Genomic DNA, 14,767 nt, shown 5'->3' on the forward strand with positions numbered 1-14,767 from the left:
ACTCAGTGAGTACAAGAGGTTTGTTTGAAACAGACCGCAATGGAGAGATCAGCGCCCAGGGAAGCGAGGGAACAGCAGGCTCCTTCCAGCAGCACATCGGGATGGGAGCCTGGGACACAGAGGGGGCTCCGAGACCCGGATTGATTCGGGGTGAGTTCAGGGAGAACCGGGGGCTGTTTGTAAGAGGCCGAGCGGAGCAGGAACTGGTCCCGGAACTTGGAGTGAGCGGGCTGGGGGGGAAGAGAGCGGCCTTTGTCGGGCTGTGTGTGGGCCTGCTGTGGGAGGCAGAGCGGGAAGAAGCTGCTGTGGGACATTCTTGTGGTTTACAATCCTCTGAACCCGGTTTTAATTTCAATCTGTTTCCCGCACTTTCTTGAGGTTGTGTGGACCAACTGTAGGAATGGGATACTCTTGTAAAAGGACATTCGCTGGGGTCTTGGTAAAACATTAGAAATAGCGCCGTTTTTCCTATTTCCAACAGGTAGTTGGGGAGTTGGATATTGAACTGTGTAAACGTGCTGTTGGTTGAGTATTCCCATTCATGGTGCTGGGCAGTTGTTGCTTAGTTTCTGGATCTCACTCAACTGATATCAAGTTAAAAATCACACAACACCAGGTTCTCATCCAACAGGTTTTTTGGAAGCACTTGATGTGTAACATTGTGCACCCCAGTCCAACACCAACATCTCCAAATCAACTGGTATCGAAACACATGAAAACCAAACAATCCCCAGACAGAGAGCAGCTCAGGGCAACAATGGAATCAGATCCGTGGTTCTGGTTAAGTTGTTGGCTTTAAAGAAAAAGACAACACACATCCTAATGAAGATGCAATGAATGTGACAATGATCAGTTCAATATTGCCAGACTAGCCTCTTGTTGATTTACAGGTGGTGTCCCTGTGTCTTCCTCCAGATAAACACCTGAGGGACTAAGACACTGTAATACTTCCTCAGTTCAAAGCAAAGAGTGACAAGCTGCCTCTAACAAACAGAAGGTATGTCGCCCGTTAACGTTTATACACCAGTGTTGAAGATAGATAAACTGAATCCTCATCCAAAATCGACATGAAGGAACAACATTAAAATCTGCAATTATTAAGAGCATTTTTATAGTTACAATGAAGATAGACAAATAGGCCACATTGTTGCATTGTTTCAATAACCATCCATGAAGGAGGGGTTAAGTACAGAGATGGAGGGAAACTGTGCTCACCGACAGGGCAAGAGTTACCGAAGAGTCATCGAGTCATAGAGACGTATAGCATGGAAACAGACCCTTCGGTCCAACTTGTCCATGCCGACCAGATATTCTAACCTAATCTAGTCCCATTTGCCAGCACTTTGCCCATCTCTCTCTAAACCCTTCCTGTTATAGTACAGATTTGAGACAGCCCAGGGAATCCCTTGGGGACTCAGATCTATAAGGTTCTCTTATTTCGTCCTGGAGATCATACACTTTGGTAGTCTGGAATAAAAAGCTCTTAAAACAGTTTAGTTTAATTTTAGCCTTCCCCTTTATTTACCAATAGTATCAGTGTTACAACATAACTTTTCACCTATAAATAGGGTAGCTGAGATTCTAAAACCTTAAAAAGGTAGGATACGAGCTCTTCCTTTAAGAGCCCCCGCAGACTACTCCACTCTTCTGTCTCAAACAGGCTTCCTTTTTACAAAACTTGACAAAAAACACTGCATGTTCTTAATTAGACAGACAGTGGAAAGGCAACAAATCGTAAGGAAGAGAAGTTAATGAACAGGTCTGCACGCGCTTAACTGATCACTTCTGAGGTCCTTAACCATCCCTCAGGTGGGAAAAACAGATCCAGTCGAGTCACTGCCTGTCGGTGAGGTAAGTCCCTGTCATAAAGAGGTATCAGTCTAAACTAAGTGGGAGAGATCATAAGGTAACCTTGCACAGCTTGCATGTCAGATATCATTGTTTTATAAAAAGGCATCTTAGCGAGGAGGGCAAACCTTGACCATAAAATGGCATCCTGACAGATTGTGTCAGAATCTCTTCAATGTTAGGTTTAGAATAGTTTTTAAGCTAGGAGCAGACTCCTGTTTTTTATCTTAAGCACAAAATCATTCTGTAACTGAGACTGAAAGGTTACATTTTAAATGATTCATGAGTCTCAAATTAAACATGCTTTCTTTTCAGGGTTGTGTTTCAAATTCAAAGACGACAGAAGGTCTGACGAGTTAGAATTGACAGAGGGTCAGTCGTGTTGTGTAGGAACACCAAGTAAGTTAAAGATTAGATTAGATTATTTACAGCATGGAAGCAGGCCCTTCGGCCCAACAAGTGCTTCATCAGTATTACATTTTAGAGTTTGTATTTCATAATCAGTGGTGGCTACACAAAATCATCATAAAGTCCCAAAATGCAAAAAAATTCCAAACATTCATCTCTCTCACACACACACACACACACACACACACACACACACACACACACACACACACACACACACACAGAATCCATTATTATTGACAGGACCCGACCATTCATTACAAAGCTTTTGACATGCTTTTGAAATGATACAAAGTTTCCGAGATCACAATCAAACACTGTCATTAAATTCATAAGTTAACAACTGTGAATGTTATCACTCTGTCTTTTTTTATTAAACACAGATTCATTGATGTTAAAGCAAATGTTCTTAATTGCTTTAGAGTATCCTATTATCACTTGGTGAGAACAGATTTTTTTTTTTATCTTCTGCAGTTCCTAGGTTCCCCCTTTTGTGGCCTGATGCCTCACTGCCTGTCCTGTTTATTTTCTTGTGTTCTATAATTCAACATTACATTTAGTCTGAGTATTTAAGGGCAAGTTTTAAGGCTTTCTCATTATACTCACTCAGATACAATTTAAATGTCATAACTGTACCAGGCTCCACCACTTCTCCATGTGCCTTATGATTTTATAAACTTCTATAACATCACTCTCCAGGCAAAACAGTTCCAGCCTGTTCAGCCTCTGCCTGCAGCTCAAATTCTCCAACCGGGATGAAGCTTATTTACATGGAGTTTGTGTGACTGAAAAGGACAGAATTAATCCTTTACTGAATAGGTTGTCACATACCAAGATGACAATTAAATAATGTGAATTTCAAACAGACAATCTATTCAGATAGCTCATGTGCTATACTCACAACACGTCCTTTCTATAACCCACTGGCAATACAACTTGATAAACATCTGCCCATTTCTTATCTGCCTGAATGTGATGTTCTCCATTTCCTCATTAATACATCATTTTTAAGATAATAACAATCAGGGATACATTTGGATTCATTTTGTGTATGCCTTTTGATACAATTGCTTTAAATTTTCATCTTTTTGCTGAAACTCAGTTAATTTATCTGAGCTAAAAATGTCTGCTTTGTCATCTCTGTTCCTGGTTTGTCTCAACTATCTGATCAAACAGGGTCTCTGCTAATTTCCCTTCAACTTTCTTATTTGTACTCTTTGATCTTTCCTGTCTCAACTGGTGACTTTGTGACCTCGTTACCACACAGTCAAGAAACATCCCAGGATGTATGTCCTGCAATAGTTCAAAGTTCAGAGGAAAGAAGGGATAATGGTCAATGGTGGCCCTTGTGAATGGAAAGCTGTTACAAGTGGTGCTCTGCACGGCTCAGTGTTGGGACCTCTGCTGTTTGTTTAATCCATTAATGACTTGGAGTTGCATATGTTGGGCAAATTTGTGAAATTTGCAGATGACACAAAAATCGGCCGTGTAGTGGATAGCTGTACACTCCACAACTATACAGATAGTTTGGTGGAGAGGGCAAGAACGTGTCAGATAGAGTTCAGCTCTGATAAGTGTCAGGGAATGCATTTTGGGAAGTCAGACGGTAAATGGGAATCGCCAATAAATGGGAATATACTGAGGGGGTCAGGTGAAGTGAGAGATCTTAATGTGCAAATGCTCAGGTCCCTAAAGATAGAAGAGGCTGTAAAGAAGGCACATGGAATGCTCTTCTTCATTGGCAGAGTGGTGAATACAAAAATAAGGAAATAACAATGAAACTGTGTGAGGCACTGGTGGCTACAACAGGAATATTGTGTGCAATCGAGTCAGCACATTACAGGAAGGACGTCATTGCTGTGAAGAGAGTGCAGAGGAGATTTACTAGAATGTTGCCAGGACTGGTGAATTGTAACTATCTGGAGACTTTGGGATGGTATTCCTTGGAACAGTGGTGCCATGATTAAGGAATACAGGGTGACACTCATATCCGCGGGTCCAGTTATTGCGGTTTCACTTACCCGTGGTTTACAGTGGTCTGAGCATATAAAAGGGAATGTTCCAGAACCAGGGACCAGGAGACTGCCAGGTGTATTTCCCATTTAAATTAATGGTTTTGCACCTATCTGCAGTTTCTGGAGGTCCTGGAACATATACCCCATGGGTAATGGGATCTACAGTACGAAATAGTGAGTTATGTGAAGAAGAAGCAGCAGTCCGAAATCGTGCACTTCCATATAAACCTATTGAACTATAACCTGGTGTTTTGTGATTTTTAACTAACTAGAGAGAGGGAGACATTAGGAGAAAGTGAGGACTGCAGATGCTGGAGATCAGAGCTGAAAATGTGTTGCTGTAAAAGGGCTCATGCCCGAAATGTCGATTCTCCGGCTCCTTGGATACTGCCTGACCTGCTGCGCTTTTCCAGCAAAACATTTTCAGAGGGAGACATTAGACAGGAGGAACCTGTTTCTTTTATCTGAGAGTTCAAAAACCAGGGATCATGGATTCAAGTTAAGTGGCTGTAGGATTAAAATTTATGAGCAAAAATGATTTTTTAAGCAGCGTGTGGTGGGTATCTGGAATTCGGTGCCTGATTTGGTAGTGCAGGGCAGAGACCTTACATATTTTTAAACAGAAATTCCCTGAAACTGAGCCTCAAGTGTTGTAAACCGCAAGGTTACAGGCAGTGGCAGGATGGTGGGATGAGAAAGGGCATGTAGGCATGGACAAGATGGGCTGAATGCCCCACCCCAAAGCTGTATTATTTTTATGATTCTCCAGTTATCAATGAGACCAGACCACTCAATGCTGTATGAATATGTAAATATATTTACCATATACAGAAAGTTACAGTTTGATAACTACACCCACATATTCACCAAACAGGAACTGAGAGGTATAGATCAATAACTAAACTCATATACTCACTTGCATCAGGTGGCCCCATTCATGGAGCTGTATGGGTGTTGTTTAGCTTCTGAATCAACTGGTATTAGAATTTTAAGAAAAAAATGGACAAGGAGCAGCTCAGCAGGAATGGAATCAGACCTGTAGTTCTGTTTAAATTGCTGGCTTTAAACAAAAAAATCCTAGTGATGATTAACTGAATGTTACATTGATATTGCCAATCACAACTGATGTTGATTTACAGGAGGTATCTCTTCTGTCTTCCTCCAAGCAAGTACTCAAAGAACCAAGACAATATAATATTCCCTCGGTACAGAGCCAAGTGTGACCAGCTACTTCAAACAAACAGCAGGTATGTTACTGCTGTCAGAGAGAAGAACATCCTTTCAATAGACAATACGTGCAGGATTGGCCATTCTGTCCTTCGAGTCAGCACCTCCATTCATTATGATCATGGCTGATCATCCTCAATCAGTATCCTGTTCCTGCCTTATCCTTATAACCCTTGATTCCACTATCCTTAAGAGCTCTATCCAACTCTTTCTTGAAAGTATCCAGAGACTTGGCCTCTACAGACTTCTGGGGCAAAGCATTCCATACACCCACCACTCTATGGGTGAAGACGTTTATCCTCAACTCTGTTCTAAGTGGCCTACCCCTTATTTTTAAACTGTGTCCTCTGGTTCGGGACTCACGCATCAACGGAAACATGCTTCCTGCTTCCAGAGTGTCCAATTCTTTAATAATCTTATATGTCTCAATCAGATCCCCTCTCAGCCTTCTAAATTCAAGTGTATACAAGCCCAGTAGCTCCAATCTTTCAGCATAAGATAGCCTCAAATTTGGAGACCAAAACTGCGCACAATATTCCAGGTGCGGTCTCACCAGGGCTCTGTACAGCTGCAGAAAGACCTCTTTGCTTCTATTCTCAATCCCTCTTGTTATGAAGGCCAGCATGCTGTTAGCTTTCGTCACTTTCTGCTGTACCTGCATGCTTGCTTTCATTGACTGATGTACAAGAATACCTAAATCTCATTGTACTGCCCCTTTACCTAACTTGACTCCATTTAGGTAGTAATCTGCCTTCCTGTTCTTGCCACCAAAGTGGATAACCACACATTTATCCACATTAAACTGCATCTGCCATGCATCCGTCCACTCACCTAGCCAGTCCAGGCCACCCTGTATTCTCCTAACATCCTCTTCCCATTTCACCCTGCCACCCAGCTTTGTGTCATCAGCAAATTTGCTAATATTACTTTTAATACCTTCATCTATATCATTAATGTACATTGTAAAAAGCTGCAGTCCCAGCACTGATCCCTGCGGCACACCACTGATCACCGCCTGCCATTCCGAAAGGGAGCCATTTATCACTATTCTTGGTTTCCTGTCAGCCAACCAAGAGGATCTTTCTACCCATAGAATTTCTCAGCTCTATCCATACTGACGCTACATCCCCTGAATCTGGGTCCCACCACGCAATGGACTGAATGTCATTCCTTACCAACATGGCTATCCCACCCCCAAACATCACCAAGGAAATAGAAGTTTATATTTTTTATCTATATTCTCAATGCATGCTAACCAGTTCCAATCAATTTGAATGAATCCTCATCCAAAATATACATTGCATAAATCTGAACATAGAACGGTACGGCACAGGAATGGGTCCTTCAGCTCATGATGTTGTGCCAAACATGGCGCCGAATGAAATTTAATCCCTTCTGCCCACCCATGGTCCATATCCCTCCATTTCTTGCATATTAATTTGCTCTTTTAAAAGTCCATTCAATACCTTTATCGTAGCTGACTCCATCACCACCCCTGGCAGTGCGTGCCACTCCTCCACTCACTATATTAAAAAAAACTACACCTTAGGCCTCCTTTGAACTTTCCCCTTATAAGCATGCCTCTTAGTTTTAGACATTTCAACTCTTGGAAAAAGATTCTGACCATCAGCTTTAACCATTATAGACTTCTGGATGTAGGTTTGCTCACTGAGCTGGAAGGTTTGTTTTCAGATACTTTGTCACCATACTAGGTAACATCATCAGTGACCTTCAGGATGAAGCACTGATGGTATGTGTGTGTTTAGGTTTCCTTGGGTTGGTGATGTCATTTTCTGTGGTGATGTCATATATTAGTGTTCATTTTCTCTGGGGTGGTAAATGGAATTCAAGTCAATGTGTTTGTTTTTAGATTTCTGTTTGGAATACCATGCTTCTCGGCATTCTTGTGCATGTCTCTATTTGGCCTTTCCTAGGATAGATGTGTTGTCCCAGTCGGAGTGGTGTCCTTCCTCATCTGTATGGAAGGATACTAGTGAGAGTGGGTCATGTCTTTTTGTGGCTAGTTGATGTTAATGTATCTCAGTGGCTAGTTTTCTGCCTGTTTCTCCAATGTAGTGGACTCATAAATAGAAAATGGGCCAGACCACCAGTGCTTCATCCGGAGGCTCACTGATGATGGTACCTAGTATGGTGGCAAAACATCTGAAAAAGAACCTTCCAGCTCAGCGAGCAAAGCTAGATCCAGAACCTCAACCTGAGCTACAACTCTTCTCAAACTTTTATAGACATATGTTAAGTCTGCCCTCAGTCTCTGCTGCTCAGAAGAAAACTATTTGGGTTTTTCTAGCTTCTCTTTATAGCTCATACCCGCTAGACAACATTCTGGCAAACCTCTTCTGCACCCTCTCTAAGTCCCCCACGTCCTTCCTGTAATGTAGCAACCACAACTGAAAAATCACGCAACACCAGATTATAGTCCAGCAGGTTCATTTGGAAGTACTAGCTTTCAGAGCGCTGCTCCTTCATCAGGTAGCTGTGAAACAGGATCATGAGACACAGAATCTATCACAAAAGATTATAGTGTCATGCAACTGAAATGATATTTTGAAGAAACCTAGATTATTGTTCAGTATTTCATCTTTTAGAATGGGTTGCAGGTGTCAGTTAATTAGTATATGCCTATCAAAACTTCTTTTAAGTCACATTCCAAACATGACTTCAGATTTTATTTAAAAAAGGGTGACACCTCAACTCAGACAATGTATTAAAGGTGTGAAGTTAGAGTCTGTCTGTATCCCAATCTTGAGTCAGACTGGTTCTGTTGCCAAAGTAGGAATATATAAAATATTACATGGATTGACTGCCTGCAGATTGTGCTCTTTTTGAGCAAAATAGGATGTATCCGCAAATATAATTCTGCAAATGCAAATTCACCCCAGAGACTTGTGTGTGCGCATGCGTAAGAAAGAGAGAGAGAGAGAGAGAGAGAGCAGAGTATATGCTTGGTAAAGTGTGTGCCTGAGTGTGATAGAGTATAAACCTGTGAGAGGGTGTGTGCATGAGTGTGAGTGTGGGGGGGTGCATATGTGTGTATGAGGGAAAGCGTGTGGATGAGAGAGGGTCTGCATGAGTGTGTAGTATGAGAGGAACCCAAGGTCCCGATTGAGGTTGTCCTCACAGGTTCTGAACTTTAGTCAGGATACTTTTAATATGACTATCCAGGTGAACAAATAGATGATGCCGTTAGTTTGTAGTTGTATGTGAGGTAGATAGTGAGCACATTGAAGGAAACATTTCAGCTATCAGTAACTGAGAAGGACAGAATTAATCTTTTGTCACAATTCTCTAAGTATGGCCCAAGGAAAGTCAACCAATAAGGCAAGCGCGCCATACGCCGCCTTCTGGATACCACCCTATCTACTTGCATGGCCACTTTCAGGGAGCTATAGACGTGAACCCCAATGTTGTTCAGAGTCCAGCCATTAACTGTAACCTTTCCGTAACAAATGATCTCCCAAAATCCAGCATCTTACACCTTGCTGAATTAAACTCAATCTGTCACTTCTCCACCCATATCTGAAAGTGATCTACATCCTGCTGTATCCTTTGACATACTTCTACACTCCCCACAAGTTCACCAATCTTTATACTGTCTGCATTTAGTAATGATAATTTTAATGTTACAATCAAGGTGAACAAATAGCTGATGCAATTACTTTGAGCAACCATATGTAAAATACATATTGAGTCCAAATCGAATTGAAGGATACATTTTAGCTATCAGTAACTGTGAAGGACAATTAATCTTTTGTCATATACATAGACACAGCAATCAAATAATATGAATTCCAAATGCACAATCTGTGTCAAAGCCTTACATAAAATGATTAATGTGTAGATACGTAACCAAATGTTTCCCCCCACGCCTCCTGCCCAACATACACACACACAGTCTCTCTCTCTCTCTCTCTCTCTCACTCGCTCGCTCTCTGACTTATGATGAGTTTCAAAAGCAAATACCATCCTGACACACAGTACAATATCTAATGGCCATACAGTTCCATTGACATTGCAAGTAACACAAAATGTTATGTTCAAAATTATTTCAACCCACAGATCCTTTGTCAGAGAGGCCTATAGCAAGAATCAGGCCCTTTGAAACTTTAGAGTCTGCACTGATCAGAAACAACCAGCTAACAATTTTCATCCTGATCAGCCAGCATCTATTTGCATACATGGGTCTTATCATCCCCATCTTTCTCACAATATCATTCTGCATTTCTTCATATTGCATTAGACTTTGTTTTGTCTGTTTCAGTCCATCCAGAATCTCTTTTTTCAGATATTTATGTAGTTCTTTCAAAATTGCTGCAATTTTCTACAAAGAGCTTTGCACTCCTCCTCCCACTCCCTAGGGATGTATCACCAAAAAAAATCATGAAATCTGGCTGCAAGTTTCACAATACATTAGTGGAATCTAATAACTGAAAAGGGGGAGAAAAAAAGCCAAAATTGATAGGCTTGTGGAATTGCACATATTATTTTCAAGCGGAGTTGAATAGTGTTGATTATTCCATAAATTGAATTTGACAGTTTACATATTCTGCACTACATGACAAAAAAAAAACAAGCCCTTTTCCTTTCCTCCTCCCTATTATAGAGCAACATAAGACTACTGCTAATGGTGCATCATCACATTACAGAGCAGGGTAACATTCTGTCTACATCAGAAAATAGAAGTGAATTAACCAATTTTCTTTTCTGTACAAGGTCAGTCAGTTCCAATGCAGTTGAATTGTTTTTCACTTAGTTGCAAATGGATTCAGTTTACACTGATTTTTACTTCAGCAGTATTCATAAAAGAACATCACTATGCACTGAAACAAAAACTGATGGCTTTCTGAGACCAACATTTTATATCATTACTCTCTATTAGATTCCACCCTATACCAGATACAAAAAGGTCCATTGTGTTTCCTACCTTGACTCTGAAGAACAGCACAGAATCCTTTCTATTGCAGTGTGTTACACTTTCACTTGCACGTGATTCCTACAGGCACGAACAATTAAAGAACTTCGGCTGTTTCCCATTCACTACAGGAGAAATGAACTGAGATACAGACTGGCAGCACAAGAGCAAACTCAGCCACTGGATGCTGAAAAGAAAAGAGTAAAATTTGGCCTCAATTATTTCCAGATTTGAATTGACTCTCCACATCATTATCACAGCTGAGGAGAGACAGTGCCCAGCAGCACCTGATAAAGTCTACTATACATGCACTCACACACAATGTAAAAATAAACAGATTGAAATGCAATACAATTAAGCATCATCGAAAGAGTTTATTTACAGAGTCGGTGCTACACTCAGACAGACCCACAACTGAACATAGGTGAATGAGATCTAATAAATCTCCAGAGCTTGAGGATCGTTCCTTAAATAAGTTGTCCAGAACTGAACACAAATGTGATCTGACCAACCAAGGACTACAGTTATTAAAAGTCAGATGTCTGCAAATCTGATATCAAATTGTCCTTTCCATATAGACACTGACAATGTGTGGATGAAGTTCATATTCCCAACAATTACTGCAGAACTGATGCATAAGAGAACGTGCCAGTACAGGCACGATGGGCTGAATGGTCTGCTTCTGTGCTGTACCATATCAGTAATTCTGATTTTGGTGAGAAAGGCGATGACATGCTGTTGTGTTGCATATTGGTATAAAAAATATCATTTGCATATTGACATATGCATTCACTTATTGACATAAGAGAAAATGACAAATACAGATTAATATCAACATTCTCAAATCACAGCAGGAACAGACTGGTAAATACATTCACACATTCACATAGGGGAAATGGACAGGTAGAATTGATAATTACATGCACATAGAAGAAACTGACACGTACACATTGATAACTACATGGTTCTATAAATGATTCCGCGTTGGGTGTTGAGGACATAATCTCTAAATTCGCAGTTGACACTAACCCAGAGAAAGGAGTGAATTGTGAGGATGATGCTGAGTGACTTCACAGGGAGATTGACAAGTTGGCCAAATGGGCAGAAATCTGTCAGATGAATTCCTATGCAGACAAATGTAATGAAATGCATTTTGGTAACAGAAACACACGGCAGCAATGCAGGGTCAATGGTACATCTTTGAGGGGAGCACTGGAGCAAAGGGACCTCTGAGTTCATGTGTATCATTCTCTGAAGGTGGCCAGGCAAGCTGAAACCATTGTGAAGAAGGTTTAGAGGATCCTTGCGGTTATAAATAAAGGCATTGAGTATAAAACTGAGGAAGTGATGCTATATCTCAACAAATCACTGGTCAGACCACATTTGTATTCAGTTCTATTTAAGGAAGGATCTTCAAGCTCTGGAGAGGGTCCAGTGGAGATTTACTCGAATGATAGCAGGAATGAAGGATTTTACATACAAGGAAGGATTAGTGACACCAGGGTTCTTCTCCTTGGAGCAGAGAAGATTAAGAGGGGAAATTTATGGAGGTATTCAAAAATATGAAGAATTTTGACAGTGGAAAGAAGAATATTTTGTTCCATTACTTGGTACGTTAGTAACTAAGGGTCACAATTTCAACACCGTCAGCAAGAGAGCTAGGTGTGAGATGAAGAGAAGTGTCTTTACTCAGTTGTTAGGATTTGGATTGTGTAACCTGGGATAGTGGTGGAGGTAGATTCCATTTGAAGTATGAAAATAAAGCTGGATGTGTATTTTAAGTGATGAAGTTGGAGGGCAACGAAGATAGGGCTGGTGAACGATCCTGTCTTGAATTATTTCCAGCTCACCACAATTTAAATAAATGATGCACAGAGTATATTCAACTCATTGTCTAGTCTGCCTCGACCCATTCCCCAGGAAATCAGTTGGATGCTCAAGTTAGGAAAGGACACCATAAAATCTCAAATCTCTGCCATCAACAGATAGATCATGCTGCAGCGGTATAAATTGACCCACCGACAGTTCTGGGAGAGACCATATTTCAGATAATTTCTCAAAACAAGTCCATCTTTCGAACTGATATCTTGCTGAGTGAATTGAGACAAAGCCTAGCCTAGTCACAGAAACGTGACGGTGCAACACCTTCTCTTCCTTGTCCTCCTTATTTGCTGGAAGATAGATTTGCTGTTGATCGATTTGTGAAGGTTCGCAGGCTTTCTTCTGCACTGTCTCACAATGTCTATGGGAGGCTAACATAAACGTTTCCCTCTTAGTCTTGACCTTGTTTCTCATTCCCTCCTGTATCTAAGTGCCTCAAGGTAGCTTATGTGATGCAGGGTGGTTGCTGTTCCGCTTGGTCAACTTGAAAACAGATCAACAAGAAACGTAGTAGGAAACGTAGTAATTGGTGGCATTTTGGACAGAGAAGAAGGTTATCTAAGAGGACAATGGAAATTTGATCAACTGGGCCAGTGGGTCAGAGAATGGCAGATGACGTTTAATTTAGACAAATGCGAGTAGTTGCATTTTGGTAAGGCAAATGAGGGTAGGACCCATACGGTTAATAGTACAAGTCTGGGGAGTGTTTCCAAATAAACAGACCTAGGGGTGCAGGAAGACAGTTCCTTAAATGTGGCATGGCAGCAAGACACTGTGGTGAAGGCGGAATTTGGCATGCTGCCCTTCACTGGTCACAGCATTGACGACAGGAGTTGAGATAAGAATAAATTGCCCAATACCGCTGAGCTAAACATTGATGTCCCCAGAATCCATGCAGTGTGGAAAGAGACCATTCAGTATGTCCCAAATCAGTGAAGAGGATCCCACCCAGACCCCAACCCTACCCCTAAAACCCTGCATGAACCATGGCCAATCCCCCGAACCTGCACTTCATAGAATACTACAGCATGGAAGCAGGCCTTTCAGTCCATCAGGTCCATATACTGACCCTCTGAATAGCATCCAACCCCAGTCCAACACCCTCTCTAATCCCTGTAACCCTGCATTTCCCATGGCTAATCCTCCTAGCATGCGTAACTCTCATACTATGGGCAACTTAGTATGACCAAACCATCTAAACTCCACATTTTTGGACTGTGGGGGGGCAACTGGAACACCCAGAGAAAACCCACGCAGAGAAGGGGAGAAGGTGCAAACTCCCAGTAGACAGTCACCCGAGGCTGGAATTGTTCCTGGGTCCCTGGCGCTGTGAGGCAGCAATGCTAATGACTGAGCTACTGTGCCACCCAATGTTTTTGCCACTGGCCATGTAGGGGTTGGTTAGCTCAGTTGATTCTGTAGTTGGCTTACAATGTATCATCGCGCTGACAGCATGCGGTTCAATTGCTGCTCTGGTTGAGATTGCTGTGAATGATCATTCCCTGTGCCTTAGATGTGGTGACCCTCAGGTTAAACCATGAGACAACTGTTGCTTTTTCTCTCTTTTCTCCCCCACACCTCTCTCCCCCTCTCTGTAATGAGGCAATGGTGAACTTACATTAACCGTCTGCTAAAAACATAACTTTGTTGATTAAAAATTAATTGCCCTCTTTTTCACTGCAAAATAACTTACGTGTTTCCTTCCTGCTGCACCATGAGAGTGACCTGTAAACAAAAAAGACATTTTAGCAATGGTACGTATAGAACATAGAAAAGTACAGCCCATGATGTGTCAAGATTTAAACCTAATGTAAAATATAGTAACTTACTATAGTAAAATATAGTAAATATACGCATCCCTTAACTCACTGCTATCCATGTGCATGTCCAGCAGTCAATTAAATGTCCCCAGTGACTCTGCTTCCACCACCACAGCTGGCAACACATTCCATGCATTCACAACTCTCTGCATAAAGAACCTACCTCTGACGTCTCCTTTATACCTTCCTCCTAATATCTTCAAAGTATGACTTCTCATACCAGTCATTCCTGCCCGGGGAAAAGACTCTAACTATTCCTCTCATTATTTTGTACACCTCGATCAGGTTTCCTCTCTTCCTCCTTATTCAAAGTTCAAGCTTATTCAATCTTTCTTAATAAGGCAAGTGGTCCAGTCCAGGCAGCATCCTGGTAAGCCTTCTTTGCACCCTCTCCAAAGCTTCTGCATCTTTCCGCTAGGGTGACCAGAACTGGACACAATATTTCAAGTGTGGTCTCACCAGGGACTTATGGAGCTGCAGCAAAACCTCGCGGCTCTTAAACTTGATCCCTCTGTTAATGAAAGCCAAAACACCATATGTTTTCTTGACAGCCCTATCCATTGGGTGAAAACTTTGAGGGATTTAGATTTTAGATTAGACTTACAGTGTGGAAACAGGCCCTTCGGCCCAACAAGTCC

At 41.6% G+C, this 14,767-nt stretch overlaps 1 long non-coding RNA gene across 3 annotated transcripts in view; it reads left to right on the forward strand.

Moving 5' to 3' along the window:
• Positions 1-14,767, forward strand: part of LOC132837246 (uncharacterized) — a 28,102-nt gene continuing 13,335 nt past the window's right edge. For 2 of the 3 annotated variants that reach the window (XR_009647462.1, XR_009647463.1), the window contains exons 1-4: positions 1-150; positions 891-997; positions 2,164-2,247; positions 5,411-5,518. This is a non-coding gene — a long non-coding RNA (uncharacterized LOC132837246). The remainder of the gene's footprint in view (positions 151-890; positions 998-2,163; positions 2,248-5,410; positions 5,519-14,767) is intronic. The other variant, XR_009647464.1, reaches the window with a different exon arrangement.

This window comes from Hemiscyllium ocellatum, chromosome 49 (genome assembly GCF_020745735.1).
Source record: "Hemiscyllium ocellatum isolate sHemOce1 chromosome 49, sHemOce1.pat.X.cur, whole genome shotgun sequence".
NCBI lineage: Eukaryota > Metazoa > Chordata > Chondrichthyes > Orectolobiformes > Hemiscylliidae > Hemiscyllium > Hemiscyllium ocellatum.